The sequence below is a fragment of the Ambystoma mexicanum genome, chromosome 9, assembly GCF_040938575.1.
Source record: "Ambystoma mexicanum isolate Mex_15411 chromosome 9, UKY_AmexF1_1, whole genome shotgun sequence".
Taxonomy (NCBI): Eukaryota; Metazoa; Chordata; class Amphibia; order Caudata; family Ambystomatidae; genus Ambystoma; species Ambystoma mexicanum.
Genome location: NC_090931.1, coordinates 1549353717 through 1549380740, shown reverse-complemented (window position 1 = coordinate 1549380740; position 27024 = coordinate 1549353717). Strand labels below are relative to the sequence as shown.

At 46.1% G+C, this 27024-nt stretch overlaps 1 pseudogene; it reads right to left on the bottom strand.

Annotated features, from left to right (window-relative positions):
- Positions 1–27024, bottom strand: part of LOC138487583 (zinc finger protein 850-like) — a 673452-nt pseudogene that overhangs the window by 365482 nt on the left and 280946 nt on the right.

Genomic DNA, 27024 nt, shown 5'->3' with positions numbered 1-27024 from the left:
AATCCCACCCCTCAGTTGTTCATTATTGAATGGATTCCATTTTATATTGCACCCATTATTTAAACGGGTGTGTGAGGAACTAGGAATGAGACACGGACACAGGACTCATGATGGTCGTCATAAACGTTTGTTAAATAATAAATTGGTTGGAAATGCCTCACAGTCCCTAGTCTAGGAGGTATTTCCCCACCTCCACCAAAACGAAGGGTCTCTCAAGTGTCAAGATCACCAAAGCAAAAATGTCCTGTGTCCGAACTCCTATCCTAACCCTTGCATTCTAAAACTAACTCTAAGGTGTTAAGGGTATTGTCGTTGACTTAGAAAGTACACAAATGTTCAAGTTCAGCAAAAGGTACAACTCCAACAAAAGTTCTAAATGGATAGTTTTCACAGTTCAAGTGGGAATGACTCCCTTCCCCAGGATTCCCTCCACCAAAACAAAAGTTCTTTTCAGCCCAAGAGGATAACACTCTCCTCTTGGTGTTGCAATTCACTCCCTGGGAATGACTCCCTTCCCCATGGCTTTCCCACACTCAAAATATTTCAAGGACCTAAGGGCACGAATCGTCCTTTGCATTCTCTTTTCAAAGTCACTGAACTGCAAAATCAAAACCCTAAGGGCATGAATCTTCCTGGGTTACTCTTTTCAAAGTTATATAAAGTGCGTGTCCCAGACTTGCAAATGCCAGGCATACTCTCCTGCCAGGACTTTTGTACAACACAACTCTTTCTCAATTTAGATGTGGGTCCCAGACTCACAATATCAGGCAACAGCCTTCTCCATGCTTTCCTTCTAAAGTGGGTCAGCAACCCTCCACTTGGCAATTCATTAGTCTCTCTCTTACTTCACAGGGCTTCCCACCCTCTCAAACAACTTCCTCAGGCTTTCCCGGGATGCGTGTCATTCGCTGGTTAGTGATCTGCCGTCCCACCTCTTCCCACTGGGCTCACAGGTTTCAGACAGTCACTTCAGCGTTCCTCACGCTACCGGTTACTGCTTGTCGGCATTTCTGGGGAGTGTCTCGCTTCTGCTTGCCTTCCTGTTTGGTCTCTGGCATCCTCTGACAGTCACGCGCTGCCTCCGACCTCACCATGGTAGACCTACGGTTCTTCGGTGCTCAGGGAACAGTGCTTCCTAGAGCGCTCCAAGCTCCTGTAGCCCTGAACTTGCTTTCTGCAGTCCGTCTGGTCTTCTCTGCAGCCCAGCTTTCTCAGAAATTAGAAAGCCACCTGCTCCTGTCAGTCTCTCTCCTTTCCGCATCAGCTGTCAGGGATTTAAAGGTTCCGCATTGCGCCACTCCTTCCAACAACTTGAGTGTGTTGTTGGTCTTCGGGCTTTGCGGATCTTCATTGTTCCATCCCTCTTCATCGTCCCAGTAGTGTAGATTGGGTCGGGTACATCTAGGGAATAATCAGTTGTGTTTGCTGTCTCTTTTTCTACATAACAATATGTCATCAAGGCATGAAGAATGGAGGAGAATGCCCTAAAAGGGAAAGAGGGAAACCACATCTCATCTGACTATGTCTCAGGTTCGCGCCTTGAAACACTTGTGTATAGGCGTGTTATAAATACCAGATCATATAATATCATATCTGACAATGTTTCACTCCCCCCTGAGGGTCGCCTCCCCCATGTGACCCTCCCTCAAATATAGCCACTTCCAGGGTCAGGATCAGGTAGCGGCTGCCGTCCCCTGGCCACATGAGGTGAGGCTGCCTCTGGGAAAGGAGTGATGACATCATCAGATTCTTCACAGGCGATACCTGGGACATAGTATCTGATTGTTTGTAACTGCAACTGACTGCACTTCCTGTCATGATATTGCCCCTGCCTATCTGTTCTTGTTCACCCTAAATTGACATATGTAACTTCAAATGAATGTATGAAACCGTTTTCTTACCATGCGCCCAGATGCCCCAGGGCAAGGTGCGCAACATAAATAAAATAAATACAAATACATATAGAAGTACGCACCAGGGTAATATGCCACTTTCAGGGCATTACATGATGTGTACGCTTTTAAGTGAATGCCAGTGAGGGATACTATCAAGAGATAATCAAACAGACTAGCCTCGTTAATTGCCATAAATGTAGGTTTTGCAACAACTAGAGACACCCATGTAAGACTCTGAGGCTCTTTCAGCAAAGAACGTGACCAGCTCTTGTGCGTGACCATAACATGTTATTCTAGTAGGTACTGGGAAAAACCTGAGGGTGTTTCACTACTCAAGCTCCTGGGATACCTTATTCAGTTGGGCAGGGAAGGGCCATCGCTATTGGATCCCAACCGTGGGGGTGGACAAGCCAGCGAGGATCACCTGGGTAGGGGGTGCTTGGGGAGTGGGGAAGAAACACCAAAAGGTCAGACATGGTATAGCTTCATCCTCAACTTTAAATACATCCTCCAGCTATTTCTGTGGTTCTAAGTGGACGTTGTCGCCAAAGACCATTGCTGCGGAATATAAACAGGTTGGAAGTGGAATAATCTATACTTCTCTCACTGGTGGGCGAGTTGAGGAAGGCCTCCGCCTCCCAGTGAAGGTGAATGTTGGGGTGACTATGGAGGCTGGAAGCAAACACCCTCAGTACGATGTAGAACCAGAGCGCGGTGTGAGAAGGGTCTTACGGTCAGCCCCATCATGGCACAAACCACCTCAATGGGATAAGGTCCCTTTATGGGATTCTGGTTCCGTAGTATGGACAAAGCAAGCTCCCAAGTTACTGACATGTCAGGTGTAGAGGGGCAGTTACCTGCCTCTGCAGGAAATCCCGCCCCCCTACCTCCTATATGTTGGAAGCCTGAGATTGTGCCATGCTTAAAATCAGCAGTTGTGCCAATTCCGCAGCAGGTGTTTGAGAAAAGGTATCCTCTGAGAAAACCCTATATAATGTATCCCCGAAGAGACAACAATCTGAGGGAGGAACTCCCGGTAGGAATATGAAAAGGAGCAAAAAGAGGAGCTGGTGGTGTCACAAGAGACGAGCGCGACGCCCCGAGGATACTGGCTGAAGAAAATGCATGGATCTTACAGAAACTGATGACGAAGTTAAGAATCGAGTAAACTTTCATATGCGAAAAAAAGATTGCACATGTGCGAAGCATTGCAGAAAATGTAAGCGGTTCAATAATTGTACAGATGCTGTAAGTAATCTTAGAAGCTGGCTATATGGAGTGAATAAACTGCCGGCGAAGCCGCCATTGTATAGAAACTGGGCATCAGTGTCATGAATTTAGTTAGCCAGGATCAATGGAGAGGAAAGGCCGAGAACTGTGTCGCAGCAAGAATGAGCTGAGATCGTGGAAACGAATGGCGAGGCTGTCTGGCCCTGTATCAAAAGCAGCAGCAAGCTAAGGTAGGTTATCTATTCTTGAAAGCAGAGAACGTTTGAAGCTGAATCATCCCTTGTTAACGTGCAAAGAAAGAACACCAAGTATGCCAAGTTTTATTCGTTTAAGACATTTAAATGCTACAAAATGGACCAAATCGTGGTCGCCCGTCACGTGAACCAAGGATGGAAATAGAATTGAGCGTGGAGTCCTAGAACAACGATAGTGAAAGCCTGCACTCCCATATATTCCCACAGACAAGGATACTTTGCAAGGCCAAGTTCAAAGACATTCTGTATGGCAGAAGGCTTGTGTGATGAGAGATGTTGGGCTAATTGGGTGGGGAGGTAAGGTCAAGTCCACCTCCTGGCACCTGGGTATGAGTTTACGTGCTTCTAAGTGAACCGAATGTTCCAGACATGGCACGAGCATGCCAACCATTTGTAGAGGGCCGTATAACCAAGGGCTTTATAGTTTGAAGACCAATGATAAACTGTGTACTTAATAGTGTTGAAGATGACATATTTTTCTGTGCAACAGCCGCGCTACATGAGGCAACAGACACGCCAGGACCCCCTGCGCCCAGCAGGAGAATTACCACCCGAATAAGAGGTACACTGGATACAAACGCAGGACATTCACATCAACCCAACAAAAGCTAGGGACATGCACTATGGAATTTCTTGCTGGATCCGTCACCCTGGTCTTCTGCTGCCTTGAAAGATAAGCATGTCTAGGTACTATCAAGGATAGGATGATTGGACAAAAGTGAAGGCGATATACACAGATGAACATGGAGTGACAATATGACAAATTTGCGTTGTATTTTCTAACAACACAGAGGGCCTCATTACAAGGCTACCTCCAAACTTGCAAGAAAGTCTGGCACCCACAAATGGGCAATTACTGGGGATATTCCGGCACGCCGGACCCGGTAATTGCCCTTTCACGGGTGCCGGATTCGGGTGATCCCCATTCCCATTTGAGCCCCATAGGGCTCAATGGGACTGTGGATGCCTGTAGCACCAGCACGGTGTATAACAGTGCTTGTGCTACGGGCTTGCTGTTCTCGCGGGTGCCTTTCATTCCGCCAGGTCAGACCTGGCAGAATCAAAGGCACCCACAAGCACAACTCAGAGTTTGCCGGATACAATGGTACTGGCAACCTTTCCGGTACCAATGTATCCGAACCGGCAAGCTCGTAATGAGGCCCAAAGCCTGCCCTGAAGATGAACCACATGTCCAAAATGCATCGGCTTTGGCACTAAACAACTCTAAAATTAAAAAGAGAAATATCAGACTGCAAATACCTAAAGGACTATTGAACTTCTTTTGACACCTGAACTCTAGAATATTGAATAATTGCAACTTTTTGAAGTAGTGTTTACTACATAATATGCGTCTCCAGGCTTAGTGAATGATTCACTGAGTACTCTTCTTTTTCATGTTTTTAGAGGTAGGCATAAGTTGTCCACCTGACAGTAGATAGCCAATAACAATACCAGCCCATATAGAAAGTATACTCAGGCCACTATACTCATCCAGGTGTTAAGCACAGAAAAGGACGTTAAAAGGCTTAACGACCTTTTCCGTACTTAAGAGCTATTCTGAAGGTGGCGCATTCTTCGGAAGTCAGAAGGAATGCGCCACTTTCGCAATACATGTGGAGGTTGCAAGGATGGGTTGGAAACCATCCTAGCTACCGCCACATGCGTAATCTGGCTTTTTGGAAGGGTATTCTTGAGGCACTCATCCAGTTTAATATGTGCGTTAAAATAGCTCAAAAATACGGTACCATTTTGGTGGCATTAGACTGGAGGAGTGCCACAAGAAGCCTTGTTTGGTGTAAATGAAAGTGTTCATATACACCTGCGTGTTGTATATGAACACTTTCCTATACACCAAAGTAAGCAGCTTCAACATCCTGCAATGTTGAAGCTGGTCACTTTGTGTATAGGAACGTGTTCATACACACCTGTGTTCCCGGCAGCATTTTTGTACAATAACTAATATGTCGTTATTTTACAAAAATGCTGCCGAGATTGGATTGCGCCTGTTACAACTAAAAACAGGCGCAATCCACACAGTGCACTGTCGTGCTCTACGAGGACGCCCAGGCCCACTTGAGAATACTATTGGAGCCTGGGTGTCCTCTTTTGGCGCAGTGAATCATGCTGTTTAGCACCTTCACTGCACCAAGATCAGAATAGGGGCCTTAGATGTTCCCCTTGAACGTATCACAATCCCTCAGAGGTTTTTCTTATTTGCCAGGTAGTATGACATCACGTCTGACATATTTTTTGCATAGACGGGTGTTTTTATGAAAAATGCATTTAGAACTCGAGTGGTCTGCTGATGTCCGTTGTAACTCCCTGTTTTAGACAATTGTTAATAAAACAGCACATTTGCAATCTTCCTGAGTTGGTTCAATTATTTGGTGTCAGAGTTATTCTACGAACCCCATCCATTGCATGCACAATACTAAAGAACCATAAGTTCACGTGGTAGCAGTGCGGATGGTTGGAAAAAATCCAAACTAGTTTGCCGCCAGATTTTCAGACGATCGGGCATCCTCTGCCGTTAGCCGGAAGATCGGCAGGGTTTCCTGTGGAGAGCGGCCGATAGAAATAAACTTGCAAGAAGAACCAAGACGGTGGGCAGGTCCCCCTTTGACGAAATCCCTTCCCGGTTTCCATGGGTACTCTGCGGACGGAAGGCAAAGTGGTCAATTGGAGGAGGAGTCGATACCGAAGGCCTCAAGTTGATTAATGAATGAACAGTGAGTAGACTAAAGGGAATGGCAAATGAAGGGGATGGGATTGTGATAATTTTCGAGTATCAGGAAATATTGTGTGAATAAAAGGTAGCGCCTAGAGTCCTGGCTCAAGGAAGTTTCAGAAGGGGATGTTTCAAATCCCAACAGGGATAGAGCAGAAACATATAACGTGTAAACAGGTTTACGTAAGGTGACGTCTCAAACCCTGTATAGGGTGCAAAGTAAAGGCGAGAGAGAAAAAGGTGATCACAGTGTTTATTAATGTGTAATGTCGTCTAGTCTGTATGTTGTTTGTTGAGTAAAAATATCGAATCAGCGATAAAAGTTGTGAAGTAATTGAAAAGGTTGAGGAGCAAGTGATTGGTCCCAATCAAAAGGTAGAGATAGCTAATTAAGAAATTAGAGGCTTGAGAGGCGATTGATGGTGCAGCCTCATATTTGTTGTTTTAAAAGCGTTGAAAAGGTGGTGATTTGAGCAAGACTATAAAGGTTATTTCATAAGTCTGTTAAGTATTGACAGTCAATTCAGACTTGTCATTATGGGAGACACTCCACTTATGCACTTATGCAAGACACTGCCAAAGCACATGCCCAAGCTCACACAGTATAGTGTGGAGTGGGTGAAAAGCACGGCAGATAAGATGTTCATGCCGCGGCCACAAGGGGAACATTGTCAAAAGCGGCATTGCAACACATGACTACATACTTGCACGCTGGGTACGCGGGGAAGAAATTAGAGAAAAGATTAGCAATTCTGGAAAATGTACAGGAAGAAAGGGAAGAGCTGCCACCTGAGGAGTGGATGCTTAGTCAGCGTAAGGAGGAAGGTGTTGAGCCCTCAGCTCTCCTTACCTCACCCGATGTAAAAGGTGCTAGTACGGAAGAAAGAGGGTTATATCGTTTAAAGGAGTTGAAAGCGGCGACGGGGTATAGTAATCCAATATACAAACCTTTCACTTACAGTAGCGATGATAGTCCAGCTGAGAATAAAAGAAAAGAAGAGATCTATAAGATCATACAAGACAAAGGAGAAAGGAGTGAGCGGTCGAATCTGTCAACAGAAATAGATAAGGAGATTAAGAGATGGAAAGGAGAGAAGGTTAAAGCTGACGAGATAGCGCTCGTGCAGAACGCATGGATGGGAGCACAGATATTACTTAAAATGGATGGGAAAAGCATAGAGGAAGTTAGGCAAAGAGAAGATAAGGATGAACAAGAAAGAAAAGACAAGGAACAAGAGAAGAGATTGAAAGAAGACTAGCAGAAAAGGAAGAGCAGGGAGCGACGGGAATAGATATATCAGGAGGAGCAACAGAAAAAAGAACAGGCAGAAGAACAAAGAAAGTATCACAATAGACAGAGAGCGAGAGAAGAGAGGGATAGAAAAGAAAGGAAGAGAGAAGAGGAGGAAGCACAAAGACTAAGGGACAAAAGATTACAGAGATGAAGGGTAGAAGAGGAAAGAAGGGAAGGAGTAAGGAGAGAAGAATGAAGGCAAGAAGAAGAAAGAATCAGAAGGGATGCGAGAAAGCGAAGAGAACTAGATGAAGAAATAGAAGGAAAACGTAGACAGCTGGGTCTTGATACCAGTCTTATTCATAAGGAACCAGTAGTGCCAAGCTCAGAAATGCGATGGGACAAAATAGAAACGTTCCTTCCGATAAAGGAAGCAACGTCAGGGGCAGCTCATCTTCAGGCTATCCTCAGCCTCCTCCTCTACCTCCTTCATCTCTGACTGTCTGTCTGCTATCCAGGAGTGCCACCAATGACCTCTACCTTAATGCCAGTAAGACTGAGATTCTCCTCATCGGCACACCCGCTCCCTCCTTTCCTGTAGCTCTCAGCCGGCCTCTCTTGGCCCTTGTTAGGTAGAATTATATGCAGTACTCTTTGGGAACACCACACACAATTAAGACTACAAGTGACAGTACAAATTCACCTTTGGTACAAGCCTGAACTACACAGTAAAGTGGTAGCGATGGCTGAGCAGCCAGACTTATCTCAAGAGCAAGTGAGCAGTATCAATAGTTACACAAAGGACAGGAGTTACTATGATTCAAGCAAACACTGACTCAAGGTAAAAGAATATACATGTATTTACACATCAGTTGTATAACATTTCACTAAAGTAAAGCAGTTTAAAAATCACACTCTTAATACACCACACCACTCCCAATAGGTTCCAGACAAGTTAAGCTCACAAATGAAGTGGGAGCAAAATGGCACTCCAGAAATTTAAAAGGGAGGGAAAGGCAAAGTTAGGCAGAAATTGAGCAGCACCAACAGGTAAGCAAGCAAGGCAGTCTAGAAAGAGGAACTACAGTGACAGAATCAAATCAAAAAGGCTTAGGGCCAAAGTCAATAGGATAAAAGTCTTTTGCTCAAGATCACACAGTTCAGGGTATTTCGCGGTTAAGTCTTTGCCAACAGTTCTGGATGAAATTGGTCGGCAGAAAAGTTAGTTTAAAGAGTAGGGAAGGACAAGCCCTCGGATTGGAGAAAGATTTCACACACTTTCACTGCCGCTGAATGAAACGAACAACCGGATTTGCACAGTACCTTTAAATGGAGAAGAAGCTGTAGCTGAGGCAGACGTTCCTGGCAGTTCCTGCAGGCTCACGGTTCCTGAAGCGACTGTCGGACTGACATGAAGTAGGAAGACTGGAGGGTCCTGCACTGCCCAGGGAAGAAACCAGCAGCAGAGCAAAGCAACAAATAAAAGGTGCGCTCCTTAAAGCCCAAGCAGGGTCCGACCTTCCTGGCTATCCGGCCCACTGTAGCTCTGTACAGCGAATTCGACCAGAGGAGGGAGTCCTGGCTTGCAGTTTGGGCGAACTGGTTGGTCCCACCAGCTCATGGAAAGAAGATTCCTGGAGGATCTTCTCTGTCATTGGAGTTCGAGGATTCGGACCTGCAGCAGGGCTTCACCGGGTGGTTCAGGCTTGGTAGGGGTCCTCTTCCGTCAGCTCCTCGTAAATTCTTTCGTTCCAGTGGCGACTTTGCCTTTCCAGACCCAGAGACCTGCTTTTTATGCAGTTTTCCCCCACTCGCACAGCCTGGCTGTCAATCACACAGCAAGGTGGCCGTCCCGCCAGGACAGTCACCACAGCCAATCAGTTCAGAGTGTGACATGGGTCTCCAAGTAGACCCTGTGCAGGGAGTCCTAAACCCCTCCCTCACATCCTGTCCCCCCCAGACTTCCAGGCACCTAAGGAGGGCTTCTGCGTAGAAGCCCGCGAAAAGACGGTGAACACAGGAACCAAACCTGGTTTGGCGTGCAGAGTAAAACACGAGAAAAGACTTTTACAAAAAGAAATGGTGAATAAACATAGCCGGGAACCGTAATAAAACATATATGGTCTAGCGGGCTTCAGTTCAAGGCTATGAAGATAGCCTAAAACAATACCAATGTTATTTAAGATAACCGCAGTAGGAAAAATAGGGTACTTACCACTGCCACCAGCCAAGTCTTGATGAAAAAGGAGCGAAACAATGCTCCAAGAGAAACAGACAAAAAGTGATAAGTATTAACCCTTTCCAGTACTCCATGTAAGATGGTTTGTACTGGGTCTGTGGTTTTACAGAGGCTAATAAAGTTAATGGCAACTTTATATGTTCTGGGAGACAGTAGTCAGTCCCAGAAAATAGAGTCGGAGTTGGGAAGTCTAAAAGACAACCCTGTGTCACTGCACTGAAGGTGCTGTGTAACACACAGTAAAAAGATGATGCCTATGGAGTAGTTGAAGCTCCACAGTCTATGAACACAAAAGTTAAACACACACAGCAAAACACATGTAAGAGTGAGAAAAAAGGCTCACACTCTTTCTTACCAGGTGAAAAAATGTAATCCGAGAAATCCAGCAAAGCTGCTGAGGGACTCATTAGGTAATGGAAATTAGCCATTCTGGAGAATTCTCCCTAACAGCCCTCTTCCTGCTCCCACCTGCAAGGCTAAAACCCTGGGGGTCATCTTCGACTCTACACTCTCCTTCTCTCCTCACAACTCTGACGTCTCTAAGAAGTCCCACTACCAGCTGCACCTCCTTAGAGGTATCCTTCCTTTCCTCTCCTTCCCCCAGAAGCTCACTGTCTCCAGAGCTCTGGTTCTCTCTAGGCTGGACTATTGTAACAGCCTCTTTCTAAATCTGCCTGCTTCTACTCTCTGCCCTCTGCAACTTATCCAGAACAGGACTGCAAGACTTGTCCCTGGCCTCAAGCCCAGGGATCGTATCTCTCCAGGACTGAAATCTCTGCACTGGCTCCCAGTGGCTGCGAGGATTAAGTTCAAAACCCTCTGCATCGTCCACAAGGTCGCCTGGGGCCTGAGGGCCCAAAAACCTTCAACTCTCTCTTCCTAAATACCTTCCTTCTCGCGATCTTCGCTCATCTGCCTCAAACTCCCTCAGGGTTAGTCGCTTCTCCAAGGAACGAGTTGGTGGTAGATCTCTTTCTTTGGCTGGGGCCTCCCTCTGGAACAGCCTCCCTGCCTCCCTGAAACTTGAAGAGAATCATCTTCGGTTCCGGAAGTACCTCAAAACCTTTCTCTTTGCTTCTGCTTTTTCTCCTCCTCTCCCTTGCTGACTTCCTGGCTGACACTGAAACTGCACTGGTTACCTGGCCACCCTCTGGTCTCGGGCCCAGGTCCCGTCCCCCACCAGTTGCACTCCTGCACTGCCTTCCTGGCACCCCTGCACTTGGGGACTGTTCTCTGTATCCCTACAGTCCCACTACCAGCACTTGACACCTGATGTCCGCACTTACCCTTGCCACCTGCTGGCTGTACTTATTCTTGTTATTTATTTTCTTATCCCATGTACTGCACTGTCCCCTCCTGCTTACCCCGCACTTCTCCTCCTTCCCCCTCCCACACACTTGCGCAATCTGAATGACACCTGGCCTAGTAGAATCGTTGTCTTTTTTCCCTCTGTTCCCCCTCCCTTGCCTCGTCACGCCTTGAAACACTTGTGTATAGGCGTGTTATAAATGCCATATCATATCATATCATATCATATAAATGCCATATCATATCTAGAGTTGTGTTAGACGAAGAAAGATTTGATGCAGAAAGCATCGGAGAAAATATCGATAAGGTCTATCAAGAATTAAAGGAAGGTGCGAAGAGAGATCAATCCGTAGAATTTCAATCACAAAGCGAAGAAGAAAATCTGTTCAGTCACGGACGTAGAGCATTGTCCTTAAGCAGACTGACCTTAGGCAAAGGTGAGGAAGAAAATAGTCACACTAGTTGGGGACAAGACATGTCAGACGTGGAAAGAGAATCTACCCTCGAGGTAGGAGGGAGCGCGTGCGCCCCTGAAGGAAGCCTGCAAACGGATAAAGAAGTAAGATGGTCGGATCTGGATCAACCTAAGGATAGGACGCCAGATCCCATAGCATATCCAGAGTGACCCAGAGGACGATCGTATAGTGAGAAGGGAGACTCGCCGCCATATGTGAGCAGGTTAAGGTTGTTACTGACAAGGAGACAGACGGATGATCGTCCCTGCCATGGATAAACTAATGGTGGGAGCCGACTCTGGATTGGGGTTCACACAGTTTCCCGTATTGGAAAAAGGGGGAGCAAGACCGCAGTATATTCCATGGCCGCAGATGGACAAGGGTAATTTAATGTATGAGCTCCCGAGTTTGACTTTGGGCGCTGGGAAATGGATATATGAATTAGAAAAAAATGACAGGAGGAAACAGGCTGGCCATAGGGGACATAAAAGGTCTCCTGGCAGCTATTCCTGGAGAATGGGCTGATGACATATGATATGATATGATATGGCATTTATAACGCGCCTATACACAAGTGTTTCAGGAGGAGAGCAGGATATTCAAGTGTGACCGCACAGAATGCAGCGCATGATGGGGTGTCGTTTAATAATTGTAGAGCAGATTTTTGGAGAGCTCTCGGGGTATAGTACCCCGATATATCAGATATGGGTACAATTATGACACGTAAGTTGAAGGAAGATGAAGATCCTATTGCTTACTTTCAGAAAATTCAGGAGAAATGGCAACTTGAAACTGGCGAGCCATGGGAAAAGATAGTGACATTATTTTACCACATTTTATGTCTGGGGTTACCTGAGCCAGTGCAGAGGCAGATGGAGAAAGAAGTGGGGATGGAAGCGAAGCCTTGGGCTGAGATACAGCTGATGATAGTACACCATTGTTGGTTATTACAGGAGAAAAATAGGAAGAAAGATGAGACTAGGAAAATCGAGTAAGCCAAGTTATTTCCAAAACAATTGTCTAAATTTGCCATAGAAGGGGCGGTATTGACAAGTGGAGAAGGATTGGGAATGCAGGAAGCAATGGGTGAATCGCAGGCGAGTAATCAGCGCCCAAAGGATCAAGGTAAATATGGGTTTGTGCCAGGAGGCAGAGGTATGGGCTATAGAGGAAGAGGAGTTGGATTCCAAAATAATCGAGGTGGGTTTCAGAATGCACAGAATGAGAATCAGAGTACCCAGGGAGGACATAACCAAGGGGGACTTGTCAGACGGGCACCCCAGTATCTTGGACTTCTAGGATGACAGGGCACTTTGCACGTGTATGTGAAGTCAAGGGAATGTACAAAATGGCCAATTTTCAAGAGGGTAGATAGCCTATCCCCCTCCATATAGTACACAAACTAGAGAAGAGTTTGCCCAAGATCACACATTGTATCAGACACAAGCGCCGCGAGTGCAGCAGGTACAGCAACAAGATCGAGTGCAAATGAATCCACCACAAGGGCAGTCACAACAAGCCCCTATGCAGACACAGCAGTATGCAAACACAGGACAAGTGCTGACACCCAGAATAGGAGGTGTCTCTGTGGTAGTAGGAAATGCTTTCACAGGGATGGGGTGAGCCTGTACCCACAATAGGACAGCTCACAGGGTGACTTGATGTGTTCAGTACTATCTTTGACACCAGACCCCCAAGAGGAACCAAGGGTTCATATGACGATAGGAGGTAAATCTTTTTATTTTCTAGTTGACACTGGAGCTACACGCTCATGTATACGAGAGGGAAAATATCCAATGTCGGGACTTGCCATGAATGCTCAAAGGTTCTCTGGAGCTATGAGTCGAGTTCCTTTTACTAATGAATTACCTGTCTCTATAGGAGAGTGTGACATGTCTGTTCCTTCGTTATATTCACAACAGACTCCGGTTAACATTTTTAGAAGAGATTTAGTGACAAAACTTAACATGATGATTTCATTCACTGATCACGGGATAGTGTGTTCCACTCCAGGAATACACTATTTAAAAGTGGGAATTTATACTGGTGTTCACAGGGCAAGTGGCTCTGCGAGGCGTCCCAGTATAGCCAGCAATTTTTCTATATGGAGTGAGCATTCTATTGACATGGCTACCTGGCTTAGTGGGAAAGATTGTGAGGATACCTGATGAGTTTTTGTTTAGACCACGAATACCTATGGACGAAGAGGGGGGACAGACTATCCCTATAGAATTAGAAGCAGCCATAGTATGAAGGGAAATGGCAATGCTCGAAGGAGTAGATAATGAGGGTAGGCCATGGAGAACAATAATAGTTCTCGAGGAAGGTTACATATTGACTGACATAACTGATTACGACATGTTCGGGGAAGAAGGAACAGATGATGAAGTGGAGTTCTTTATGAGCATCACATACTGGATAAAGACAGAGAAAGAGAGGCCTGTTATGGAGAATTCTCTTCAACGGCTAATTTCCCTTACCTATAGAGTCCCACAGCAGCTTTGCTGGATTTGAGGGGTTTATTTTTTTCTCCTGCTAAAAGTGTGTCATGATGCCTACCCCCGGGGAACCAGACCAGGTCCAGCAGCCCCGGGAGCAGGCATCACGTTCCCGGGGTAGGGCCCAGCGACCCCTGTTAGGGGCCATCTGGACACAGTCCTGGCACCTTTGGCACCAGGGTCATATGAGACTTCAGTCCTGGCACCAGAGACGCCAGGCTCATAAGGGAAAAACGTACCTGGACTTACCTGATGCAGACCAAGCTGCAAGGGATCCAAGTCCTCAAGAGGCCTGGAAGGGACTACTTTACCTAGGGACTATTTGCCACTCGGGTGTGGCGGCAGAGGAATACTTACCTGGAACTACTTTGGAGGCTATTTAAACCACGGCCGAAGAGCAGCACACGCTTCGCGTTATTCTGCATCCAGCAGCGTAACGCTCACCGTGCCTGCAGCAGCATCCAGACTTCAGCCACGCCCGCCTCAAACCCGGAGCACCTAGAAACAAAGAAAAGAAGGAGAAAGGTTGGAACTAGGACATTTACCAGCTTCTTACCTGATTCCAAAGCCATCGCATCGTCGAACCAAAGGAAAGACTTCATTTTTAACGCCAGCAGCAGCGCCGCACTGCACTCACAGTTCCTCGCAGCATCTTCACGTTTCACCGCAGCCTCCTGCATGTTCCCGCTGCATTCCGGCACCTGGGGGAAGATAAAGACAATAAGGTGAGCCAAGGGAACATATAGAGGAATACTGGTTACCACCCTAAGACTTACCTGATTTACCACCGGGGGAACCATTCCTCACCTCGGGTCGGCGCAGCTCCCACTGCACCATCGCCGTACCCCGGCCCCTAAGGGGAAACAAAAGCACAACAGGGTGAATCAAAAGGACAATCAAGGGGAGCCACCTCCCGCCAAAGACTTATCTGATTTTACCGCCAGAGGTATAACTCCTCGACTCTGGTTTTCTCTCAGCACCTGAATAAAGGAAAAGACCACAGATTGCGGGATTGGATAGGAGTGATGGTCAGGCATTTGAACTCTTACGAACTGCATACTTACGACGTCTTGCCAGGAGAGTCAATATAGCCCTGGAACTCACCAATTCCTTTGACCAGTGGAGCAACTGGTCCATCACGCGCCCCTGCGCTCGAAGCAGGATGGAGAGCTCGCCCTTTCAAAACATAAGGTGGTCAGTGGGGAGAACAACGGGGCTGGGGGAAATTACGCTCAACTCCACGGGTGGTTAATTCCCCTTTCTCCATTCACAGAAGAGTACTCCTACAGGCCAGACAAACGACACACATCGGCCCTACGCATTTCGCTGGAGGAGGCCGCAGCAGCCCAGATCAGACCGGCGCCTCTGTGGGAGTCAGGTGAGCGCAACAAAGTGAGGCCCTTTTTTCCCACTCTTAGACAGATTGCTAGTGTGTGTTTTAGGCTCTCTTGTGTGCTTATGGTCTATGGGGTTTCTCACCCTCATAGGAATCATCTTTTTAACATGTGTGGTACACAGCACCCTCCGTGCCGTACCACAGGGGTGTCGTAGCAACCCCCAAACATAGACTCCATACCCTGGGACTGAAGGGACTGAATATTGTCTCCCAGGGCATGTAAAGTCCCCATTGACTTTACTAGTCAATAATTATGAACTAAACCAGTACAACCCATCTTACTATGGAGGTACTGGGAAGGGTGAATAGATTTTCCCTAGTGTTCATTTTCGAGGGGGTACCGTACAGTCCCTCTCTCAAAAGTTTCTGGCTGGTGGCAGTGGTTACTACTGTAAATATTCGACCGCAAATATTTCCCTATGGGATTTTCCCATTGTTCGAGGCTACCACTTTTACTGACAGCCTCTAATATACCGCCGGTTTATTTTAATATTAACTTTACTCCGATAGGGTTTTTACTGCCAGAACTTTAATAATATTTCTTTCTCGTGTCTTTCTCCGAAATCCTAACCCAGGTCGGGGATCCTTTGTTTGTTCTTTTGGTGGGCTTCTGCACAGAAGCTCTCCTCTCGGCGCCACTGAGTCTGGGGTAGACAGGATGTGTGGGAGGGGGAATAGGCACCCTGGACAGGGTTACCTACGCAATCCAGGTCGCACTCTGCCCTGATAGGCTGGGGGGTTCCCCCGCCAGGAGAGCCACCCCAATGTGTGAGTGACAGGTATGCTGTATGAATGAGGGTCTTACTGCATAAAAGCAGGGTCCTGAGGACTGGAGGACAAGACGTCGCCACTGGAACTAAGAAACTGAAGAGGAGAGAAGCTGAAGACATCTGCAACGACTGAACCCCCGGTGAAGCCCTGCTGCAGATCCTCACCACTTTTCTCCAACGACTTGAGAAGATCTTCCTCTGCAAGAGTCTTCTTCCCTTGAGCTGGTGGGGCCAACCAGTTTGCCAATCGCCTTCCAGGACCTGCCTTGGTCAAATCGCCAGTGCCAAGCACTCGGAGACCGGATAGCCAGGCACCCATCCACCACGACCGCGATTCAAAGGTGCGTACCTTTTTTTGTTTTGGCAGCACCGCGGCTGGTTTCATCCCAGGGCAGTACAGTAACTCGAACCTTCCTCCACGACGAGAGTCTCTCTTCCTCTGCTGGATCTCCCGAACTGCAGGAACTGCCAGGAACTACCGCCCCCGCAGGAGCCTCTTCCACTTTTAAGGTACATTGTTCCGCCAGGCCTCCCGTTTCGTTGGGTATCGCTAAAGGTGTTTTAAATCCTTTACTTTCCTACTGGGTTGGCCGCCCCTATCATCTAACATTGTCTTTCACCTTCTGCGACCACCTTTTCAAATCGTTAAACAAAGACTTGACTGCAGCTACTAGAACAGTTTGATCCTGGGCACATTGCCTTGTATCATTGACTCTGGCACAGGCCTATTGACTTGGGCTAAATCTGTTACAACTGCCTTCTCTAGATTGCTTCGCACCTATTTATTTATTTATTTATTTATTTATTAATTAAATTTATATAGCGCGCAGGCAGCCCAGGGGCATTGTGGCACTGTTACTTGCAAGGAAGACTTAGTTACAATGTGTGCAGGTTGTGCCTTGGGTTACAGTGAGGCAGTGACCTGTGATCAGATATACCACATAATACATCATACAATACAATTATGAGGGCTAGGCCATGTAATTGTTAGAAATGTGTTGGTGCACCTAATTCTTATAACCACCTTTTTCCTTCCCCTTTTTAATATTGTGAAGTGCCATTTTGCTCGGTTTTCATCTAAGTATTGCTGATACTAAAGTATTGCCTTGCCTAACTTGTTCAAAATCTACTAGGGAAGTGTTGCTGGTGTGTTAAAGAGTCTATCCCTGTGCCACTTGTCCTTTCCCTCCCTTTTGAGAAATTGCTTGAGTGCCATTTCTGCTTGGTTTACACTGTGCCGTTTTGCTCAGTTTTCACTCTTGCTCAAACTTGTCTAAAATTTAAATAGGGAGTTGTGTATACTTTTCTCGACTGATTTAACTTGCTTTATTAATAGTGATTTGTGTGTGAACATCAGAGTGTGTAAAATAAATATATATATTCTTTTTGATACAAAGCTTTGGTCAGTGTTTCCTTGTTCCATAATACTGAAGCCCTAATGTGTAAACCCTGAATACTGCTCATCTCCCTCTTGAGATGAGTCTGACTGCTCAGCCACAGCTACCAACTAAATCTTTGTGGCACAGACTGATACCAAAGGGGATTTATTGCATATACCTGTAGTCTTAATCTTCTGTAGTGCTCCCTAAGGGAACTGCACAGGATTCTGCCTAACAAGGTCCCACAGCAAATGGCGATATTGCAGCATCATCCAGAACTTTTCCAGGAAGATTTGGAGAAGGTGCCTAGTTTCCTTTGGACCACAGGCCCTTACAACGTAGGATTATTAAAGGCACTAGAGGAAATTAAAATAAAGCTTAAGCCAGGAACAATTTTACCTCGAGCAAAACAGTACCCCATGTCTCGAGAGGCTGATGAAGGAATATTTCAGACCATTTCAACATTGATGAAACAAGGGATTATGGTGCCATCAGTGTTAGGGAGAATTCTCTTAAAAAAGCTAATTTCCCAAACCTAGTGAGTCCCACAGCAGCTTTGCTGGATTTTTGGGGTTTGTTTTTTTCTCCTGCTAAGAGTGGGACTCATTTCCTCCCACTCTTAGGCATGATTTGAGGTGTACCTTTGACTTTGTATGTGTTCATGTGCTATGGGGTAACCTCTTTTTACTCCATAGGGTATCATCTATTTTCCTATGTGTGTTATACAGCACCCTCAGTGCAGTAACACAGGGGTGTCATAGTGACCCCCAAACATAGACTCCATACCCTGGGACTGACTACTGTCTCCCAGGGCATGTAAAGTCACCATTGGCTTTACTAGTCCAAAATTGTGAACAGAACCAGTACAAACCATCATATTGTGGAAGTACTGGAAGGGGTTAATATATTTGCCCCTGGGTCTGTTTTCAGGGGGGCACTGTCCAGTCCCCCCTGGTCGAGTTTCTGGCTGGTGGCAGTGGTTACCACGCGAAATATTCCCCAGGAATATTCTCTATGGGATTTTCCCATTGATTTTAAACGCACCACTTTTTGGTGCAATGTTAAAGATACTGCCGGTTTATTTATTTAATATTAAATCCCTGGTTGGGTCTTTTTGCCAGAACTCTTTTCTAAAATGGCGTTTGTGTGATCGTCTCTGTAACTCTGACCATGGTCGAGCCCTTTGTTCTACTAATTTGGCGGGCTTCTCCACAGAAGCCCTCCAAATGGTGCCACTCTGTCTGGGTTCCACAGGAGGGGTGGAGGGGGGAATAGGCACCCTGGACTGCGTTACCTCGGCAACCCAAGTCGCAATCTACTCTGATTGGCCCAGTGGTGAGCCGTCCGGCTCACCACTTAGCATGTGTTATTGACAGCTAGGCTGATGAATGGGGGTTTTTCTGCATAAAAGCAGGGCCTTTGGGACTGGAATTTCAGAAGTCGCCACAGGACCTAAGAATCCGAAGAGGAAGAAGCTGTGCCACCTGCAACCCGACGACACCACTGGTGAAGCCCTGCTGCAACGAACTCACCACTTTTCAAACGACAGAGAAGATCTTCTGCTGGACAGTCTTCTCCCTTTGAGCTGGTGGGACCAACCAGTTCGCCCTTTTTCGCTTCCAAAGACGTCACTTGGTGGAATCGCACGTGCCAAGTACCCGGGCGGCGGGTAGCCAAGCTCACCACTTTTGACCGCAAATAAAAGGACCGCACCTTTTAATCGGGAGCTCCGCGGCTGGTTTCATCCCTGTGCAGTGCAACAACTCCAAGTTTCCTCCTTGACGAGATCCTCTCTTCCCGTGGCTGGAACAACGAACTGCAACCACTGCCAGGAACAACTGGCCCCGCTGGAGCTTCCTTACCATTTAAGGTACTGTGTCCTGCCTGGCCTCCCTTTCTACAGATTGCTCAAGGTGACCCTTAAATCCTTGGCTTCTATACTGGGTTGGCCCCAGATCTGCTAAGCTTTGTTTCTTGAACTATACCAACCTCTTTTTGACACTCTGCAAAGACTTCTAGTGCACTTTAAACCGTGTGATCCTGGGCACATTTTGCTTTGCTCCACTTAAAGTGGTCCTGGCCTATGAACTTTGGCTCTACAGTATAACCTGCCTTTCTTCCCTTGCTCTGAACTCTTAAAAAGTGTTGGGAACTGTTTTATTTTATGCTCTGCCTTTTCTCTCTCTTTTTAACCTAAACTATTTGAGTGCCATCTAGGTTAAGCGCTCGCTTGTTTGTTTGTTTGTTTGTTTATTTGTTAATGCGCGCCAAACCCAAGGGTAGGCGGGCGCAACAGTTTACATGAAAACTTAAGCTTGTTACAGTGTTTGGCATGAATATGTACAACACAGTGGCAAAAAGAGCGCAAATATATATGAGACTATATACAATAATATGCATATAAAACACAGCAGCAAAAAGCAGATATGAACAAGAATATATACAAGCATGTACCCAGAGGCGGGGCATGTCTTGGGGTGTCCAGGCAAAGGGTGGGTCGTGGCTAGGTAGGAGGCTAGGTGAAAGTTATGTGTCATTGGCACGCAGCCAGTTGATTATTTTGTGCCTGAATTTCGGGTACGGTTGTTCCGTTCTGAGGTCAAGTGGTAGTTTGTTCCAGCAGTGAGCAGCTTTGACAGGAAAGCTAGTTCCTCCCGCAGTGGAACGTTTAAACCTAGGAATCTCTAGTTTGGAGGTGTTGGCAGATCTTGTAGGTCGCGTGGAGATTTTCCTGTTGATTTTTTCCATAAGATACGGGGGGCACATCTAAAGACATTTAGATGTGAGGGAAGCTGTTTTGAGTAGGATTCTGTCCGTTATTTTTAACCAGTTAACCTCTTTCCTGAAATTAGTGATGTGCACTCTGAAGGGGATATTTAGTGCTGCTCTTAGGGCATTGTTCTGTAGTCTTTGTAGTTTATCAGTGATATATTTATTGGTTCCAGAATACAGGGCATTGCAGTAATCTAACCTAGACATAATAAGGGCGTTAGCTAATGTAATGCAGCTGGCACTGGAAAGGTAAGGTCTAGATGCACGGATGAGTTTGCAGGTGTAGGTAGTGGAAGAGGCGAGGGAGTTGACCTGCTTCTTGAGAGTAAGGGAGGAGTCCAGATAGAATCCAAGGGTTTTAACCACAGGCATCACCTTGATAGGGTTGTTATCAATGCTGAAGGATGTGTAGTTTGGGCATAGTTTTTGGATGTTGACTTTAGAGCCTGGGATTAGTAGTTCTGTTTTATCGTCATTCAGGCAGAGGCCGTGTGCGGCCATCCATGCCTGAATGATAGTGTATATCTTGTTCACCAAGGCTGAGTCTGTCTCGTAGTCACCCGAAAGGGGTATAAAGATCTGGGTGTCATCTGCGTAGTTCGTGTAGATGACATCCAGACCGTCCAACTTGTCAAACACAGGCTTGGTGAAGATATTGTACATGGTGGGGGAGACACAGGATCCTTGTGGGACACCGCATGTTATTTTGATAGGGTCGGCTGAGTTGGTGGTGGAAAAGACTCGCATGGTGCAATTTGCTAAGAAGGATTGGACCCAGGCTATAGCATCTCCGGTGAAGTTGGCGCTAGATTCGAGGTGGTTGCATAAGACTGCATGGTCCACCAGGTCAAACGCAGCCGACAAGTCCAGTAGGAGGAGCAAGGCTGTTTCCACGTTATCCTTAAGTTCCTCAATTTGTGTCTTGAGGTCTAACAAAGCTGTTTCCGTGCCGTGGAGTGGACGGAAGCCAGATTGCCGTGAGCCAAGCAGGCGGTTAGCCTCCAGGTAGTCCTGGATTTGTATGTATGTAGGCAGCTCTGTCTAATATTTTTAGTAGAAAAGGCACTGTGGTGATGGGTCTGTAGTTGGTGGGAATGGTGGGGTCCAGAGTTTGTTTTTTCAATAGTGGGAGGACCCATGATTCTTTGAGGTTGGTGGGTACCGTATTGGATTTAAAGGAAGAGTTTATAAGCTTGGAAATGAAGGGAGCTAGATCTCTAGCTGCGTCCTATATTAATTGTGCAGGGCATGGGTCGCCCTTACAGTTTGAGGGTTTGAGGGAGAGTATTATTTTTTCTGTGTCATTTATGGAGATAGGTTTGAATCTGAATGGAGCAGTGGTCTTATTCTCCTGGGATTGGGGTATATGTTGGGGCAGAGGTGGAAGTGTGGCCTTTTTTTTTAGAAATTTTACATTGAAGCAAGGAGATTTTGTTAGGAAGGGCATTTTGTATATTTGTGCACCAGGCTTTGTTTTTGGGGAAATTGTCTATTGGTTGAATGGGGGATTCTAGCTCGCGGAGGATGGTAAAGAGCTCTTTAGTATTAGAGTTAGCTTTTGCAATCTTGTCATTAAAGGTGTTCTTCTTGGTTTTGATGATTTCTTTTTTGTAGAATTTCGCAAATTCGGTTAGGTTGTTTTTGTTGTATTCAGTGGGAGAGTGGCACCAGATAGATTGGAGCTTTCTTTTTTGTAGTCTTAGCAATTTGAGGTGGGGCGTGAACCAGGCATTTAAATGGGCTTCCTGTTTGGCTTTACGTAGTTTGGCTGGAGCAACTGAGTCTAATGCTTTGGTCATAGCGTCATTGAAAGTATTTACCAGGGTGTCCGGGTTGTTACTTCCCAAGTCAGATATGGCTGGAAGGAGGAGAGGGATCATGTTTTCAACAGTCATGTCCTTCCTGCTTCTGGTCAGGAGAGGGGGAATCATGTTGTTGGTTTTGGGGCTAAGGAGATCCAGAGTGGCAGAGAAGATTATTAGGTAGTGATCCGTCCATGTTTGTGGAGCAATATCGGTGATACTGATGTTACAGTTCAGTTCCGATACCCAATCGAGGGTCCTTCCTTTAATGTGGGTAGGGGAAAGGACTTTTTGATCAAGACCGTGGTCCTTTAGCAAGGCTGCAACTGACTCTGCGTGTTTATTGTTGGTTTCAGTAAAGCCAAGGTTAAAGTCTCCCAGTAGTAGGGTTTGGGAATGGTCTTTAATGTTATTGGCTATAAGGTTCGTTAAGTCATCTTCAAAGGTGCCTAGGGGCCCTGGGGGTCTGTATATTACATGGATTGAGAGCGTGTGGTTGTTAGAGAGAGGCATTTTGGCTGTTAGTGCTTCGCAGGATGAGTAAGAGACTGATGTGGCTGGTCTGATGGGAAGGGTAGATTTGCAGATGATGGCTAGTCCGCCACCTCTGGCATTAGGCCTATCTGCTTCTGTCTTAACAAATAGTGTGCTTTAATCCTGACTTGTCTGATAGTTATTAAGGGAGGTGTGTATACTTTACCTGACTGTGTTTTAACTTGCTTTTGATTGAGAGTGCTAGTATATTGCTCAAGTGTGTTTTAAATAAATAACTCTATACTTTTTATACAAAGCTCTGGTCAGTGTTTGTTTGCTCTACTGTTTTTTTAGCCCTATTGTGTATACTCTACATACTGCCTAACTCTTCTTGAGAGAAGTCTGACTGCTCAGCCACAGCTACCAAGTAAATCTGGGTGGTGCAGTCTGCTACCAATTGGGCTTCCTGCTTACTCCTGTAGTCTCAATCTTTTTGCAGTGTTCCCTAAGGGAACTGCACAGGATTCTGCCTAACAATCGGAATCATAGTGTAATACTGTGGTGTATCCTATCAAGAAATCTAAAGGAGGGGCACAGAGATTTATACAAGATATGAGACCGATTAACCAAATTGTAGATGCAGAGTTTCATCTAGTTCCTAATCTGGCAACGATACTATGCAGTATCCCGGTGGAAGCTCGATATTTCACAGTGATCGATTTGAAAAATGCTTTTTTCTCTATCCCGTTGCACAAGGACTCACAAGACTTGACGTAATTTACGTTCTGCCAAACTGACTGAAACATACTAGGCTGCCCCAGCGGTACTGTGGATTTTTAACAGAGTCCTACAGATGGATTTAGGTAATATTGATCTTTAGAGTGTGGTGATACAATACGTCAATGACATTTTAATTTGTAGCATCATGGAAGATGAGTGTAGACAAGATTCTATTCAGAAACCGTACAGATGTTGATCATAGGTGTGGCGAAGTCAGTACCGTGTGTGAGGCAATCACACAAAAAGGCAGGGGATGGGATTCTGGATAACCTGGGGTGAGAGAGGGGACCACTGCTCACCACCGAGGCTGCCACCAGGTGTGTTATACAGAGGTCTGCCAGGATCTCTGCCCTATGGCTAGCAACACATGTAAAACTAGCTGTAAGAAACTGCCATGGAGCAAAACTGGATCTGTTACATTTCTACAAGGGATCCTGGAGCCAGAGGGAGAAGGAGGGTTATTGAATATTTTAAATCAGTCAAGTGCACCCATCTCCTCCCTGCTTCACCTGTTGCAAGACAGTCATTTCTTTCATTTCCTTCCGTTTTCGGGGGACTCTTCGAGGTCAGGTTTTCTTCTAATTTTATGATGAATAACTCCTCTCGATTGCTGATCTCGTCACCTGTGGTATAAAGACAGAAACACATAATTTACAGATATAAATGTAAGTTCCACCTCAAGCAAATATTTTCTCTCCTGCTTTTAAGGTCTTGTTCTATTTGTGTGCCCTCTGCATTAACCCATCCTCCAAATCTCATTAGCACTAAAAATCCACAAAAGATTTTGGGCTGGTGAAAAATACAGGGGACCTCTTCCTCCCGGTGAATCTTCGAGAATGTTAGACAAAGAAACAATTATTTTAATGAAGCAGTTTGTACTGCTGTTCACATACCAAAGTTACATGACTCCCACCATAGACATAAAGAAATTGAAGTGATTGAAGAATGACTTGAAATGGTAAAGAAAATGGGGAAATCAAATAATATTAAAGACCAAAGAGATACTTGCAGCAAACAACCCGTGTATGTTAATTCTGCTGACTGTTAATACTATACAAGGGCTGCTCCCTGGAGCACAAAGGTTAGGGCTACCTCCCTGTCTAGCGCTCACAACCAAAGCATGGACACAGTTCTATATCACACGTCTTCCAAAAGGTGATGCAGAAAAGTAATGATCAACTTGTGCACTTTGAAGCAAATGTGTGCTCTAAGGTGCCTTACAAACCAACAATATAATAAATACATCAACATAAAAACTTAACAGGAAAATGCCACACTCTGCCCTAAGCTCCCACAACAGATCTGTTCTGGGTCTTCCTAGCACCAATAGCACGCCAGCATTAAACACTGTGATGGCAGCATTCCCGTTTCCCCGTTCGCACAGCTGAGTATCAGGAAGTGTAATAGATGTGTGGGAAAGGGATCAGAGATATACAGTGGGACCCCTCTCCTCATGAGGCCAGTGCAGTGCGGCCGCTACCCAACATTCCCCTGGGAGCGTTGTGCGGTGGGAAGATCTCATGGGGGGAGATGTCTCTCCTGGGAAAAGTGGCATATGTCTATATCAGGGCTCCTGTAACATCAAGACCCGTGACCCAAAACTCCTCCCCTATTCCTCCTCAGTGGGTAATGTAATAGAAATGATGTGTTTTTGTAAAACCTCTAAAAACCTTAGTTTGTCAACAACCGGATGAGGAAGAAACAACAAACTCAACAAGTAAGGCGCAACAACACTGATACACCTGGAAGTCAGGTGACGGATGCTACGCAAAGGGCTGGACTTCCTATTTAAACCTGAAAGTGAAGAAGGACTGCGTTCACTTGCATGGAGCCGCGCTGGTAATGGGAGAAAGCCTGAGAGGAAGAAGACAAATGAGCGACAGAGGAATTGCCAAGCTTGTGTTTTCCCTCTCACCGCCAGAATCCTATCGACCCCTGCTTGCCTATAAGAAGGGATACCTGTGAACCCGGTGACCAGGACGAGCTACCGAAGAGAGGTCCAGGTCGAAGGACAAGCAAGAGGAGTGAAGGCGAAGGAGACGTGGAGGCAGGACCCGAGGAGGAGGATGGACTGTGAGGTCCACAAATGCTGCCAAAGCCGTGTCTTCCAGCATTGAGCAGCAGCAGCAGGAAGGTGAGCTCGAGGGAGGGTGGCATAGAAGGGTTGAAAGCAAACAGCAACCCAGTAACCCGCATCAGCCTCCAGGCGACAAGAGCTGAGTTGTTGAAGGAGGAGAAGAAGCAGGTTGTTGCAGCTTGCGAATCTTGAGACCCAACGAAGAACCGGTGCAGAACGCCCAGAATCAAGGTATTTAGGAGATGCTAAAATCTGGGTGGGGTTGGGGTACTAAGAAACCAATACCCTATAGTGTGGATCACTTTCGGCCTCAAGTACCTGGCCAATACCACAAGGCGCTCATACTCGAGGAACCGGGAAAAGATCCACTACTTCTAACATCGGTGATATCCCAGGCAGGACCACACAGACTTTTGAGCTCATTTGCTTTGGAACATTTTCATGGAACTTTGTTTTCTACACTAGAGCACTTTGTACCACCTTCCTTTACTTTGGAACTTTTCCTTTCACCACTAGGAGCACCATTTGTTTCTACGAGGAGTCCGCTGGGAGGAGGGAGTCACCCTCCCAGGTCTATTGGAACTTTGTTTTACTTTTTATTTGTCCCGATAACCTTACCATTTTGCTAAGGGGGGGAGGGGGGGGGCAGTCATCCCCCTTGGAGCCCAAAGGGATCTTATATTTGTGTTAGGTTATATTGTAGCGTTCGGGATAGCAGTGTTTTGACGAGGACTGTTGATTTTTAGACCTAGACTGACCTGAACGCCCTAGTTTATTTTCTGTTAGGTAGGGAAACCACCTTAAAGTAGCGACAGAAAGGCATTTTATCTTTGTTATAAATAAAAGATTTGTTAAACCATGACCTCCCTTAGTCAGTCGCCTGTGTCTCATCAGCTACAATCTGAAAGTTTCAGAATCAACTAAAACACATTAAATTGTATTCTTAAATCGCACTTCATGCCTGAGATCAGCCTTTAAGCACGGGCCAGGTTTCAAACCCGTGCTGCTCAGCATTTTCGGGCTTCCTAGACAAGCTTGTTGCCCCTGATTTATCCTCTGCAAACCTTTTCATGAACATACCTTTCAGGCAAGCTGTTAACTGCATTTCTATAAAGCAGTGACTGACCATTAATAATCCCCTAGTCACAAACATCTGTAGTAGGTCAGAATCAGGAGATGGAAAAGGTGGCGTTGTGTCTGACTTTTCTTTATGATCACTCACAAACCTATTCTTTCCCTGACTAACAATTTTGGGCAAACTCTACCAAAGAAATACTAAAGAAGGGTGCTTGTCAGGATGACGGTACAAAAGCAAGCAAAGCCCTCTGTCCAAAGTCCTATGCCAGGCCGCGTCTGTCCCTAATACTACAAAAGAAAAAAAACATATGGCTATGTGGGGATTGCACCCGACAACTCTTTGAAAATTCATACTGAGGTACATGGTGTGGTTTCTGACCCTTTACTGTCGCCAAATTTCCAGACCAATGGGATGTTTCCCCTTCTTACTGGGAGGAGCAAAAAGAGCATGTGACTATGAAACACAGTAAGAAGCCTGCAGAGCCACACCAAAGATAGGCAGACAGGAGAAGGGGTAAGAACAGGAAGGGCTCAAGTAGGGGTGAGCAACCAAAGAGCCAAAGAGCAGCGAAAAGCCCAAAAGGGGCTGAATGGTTGAAGAGCCCAAGACGAGCTGGGAGACCGAATAGCCCAAGACAGGCTGAGAGACTGAAGAG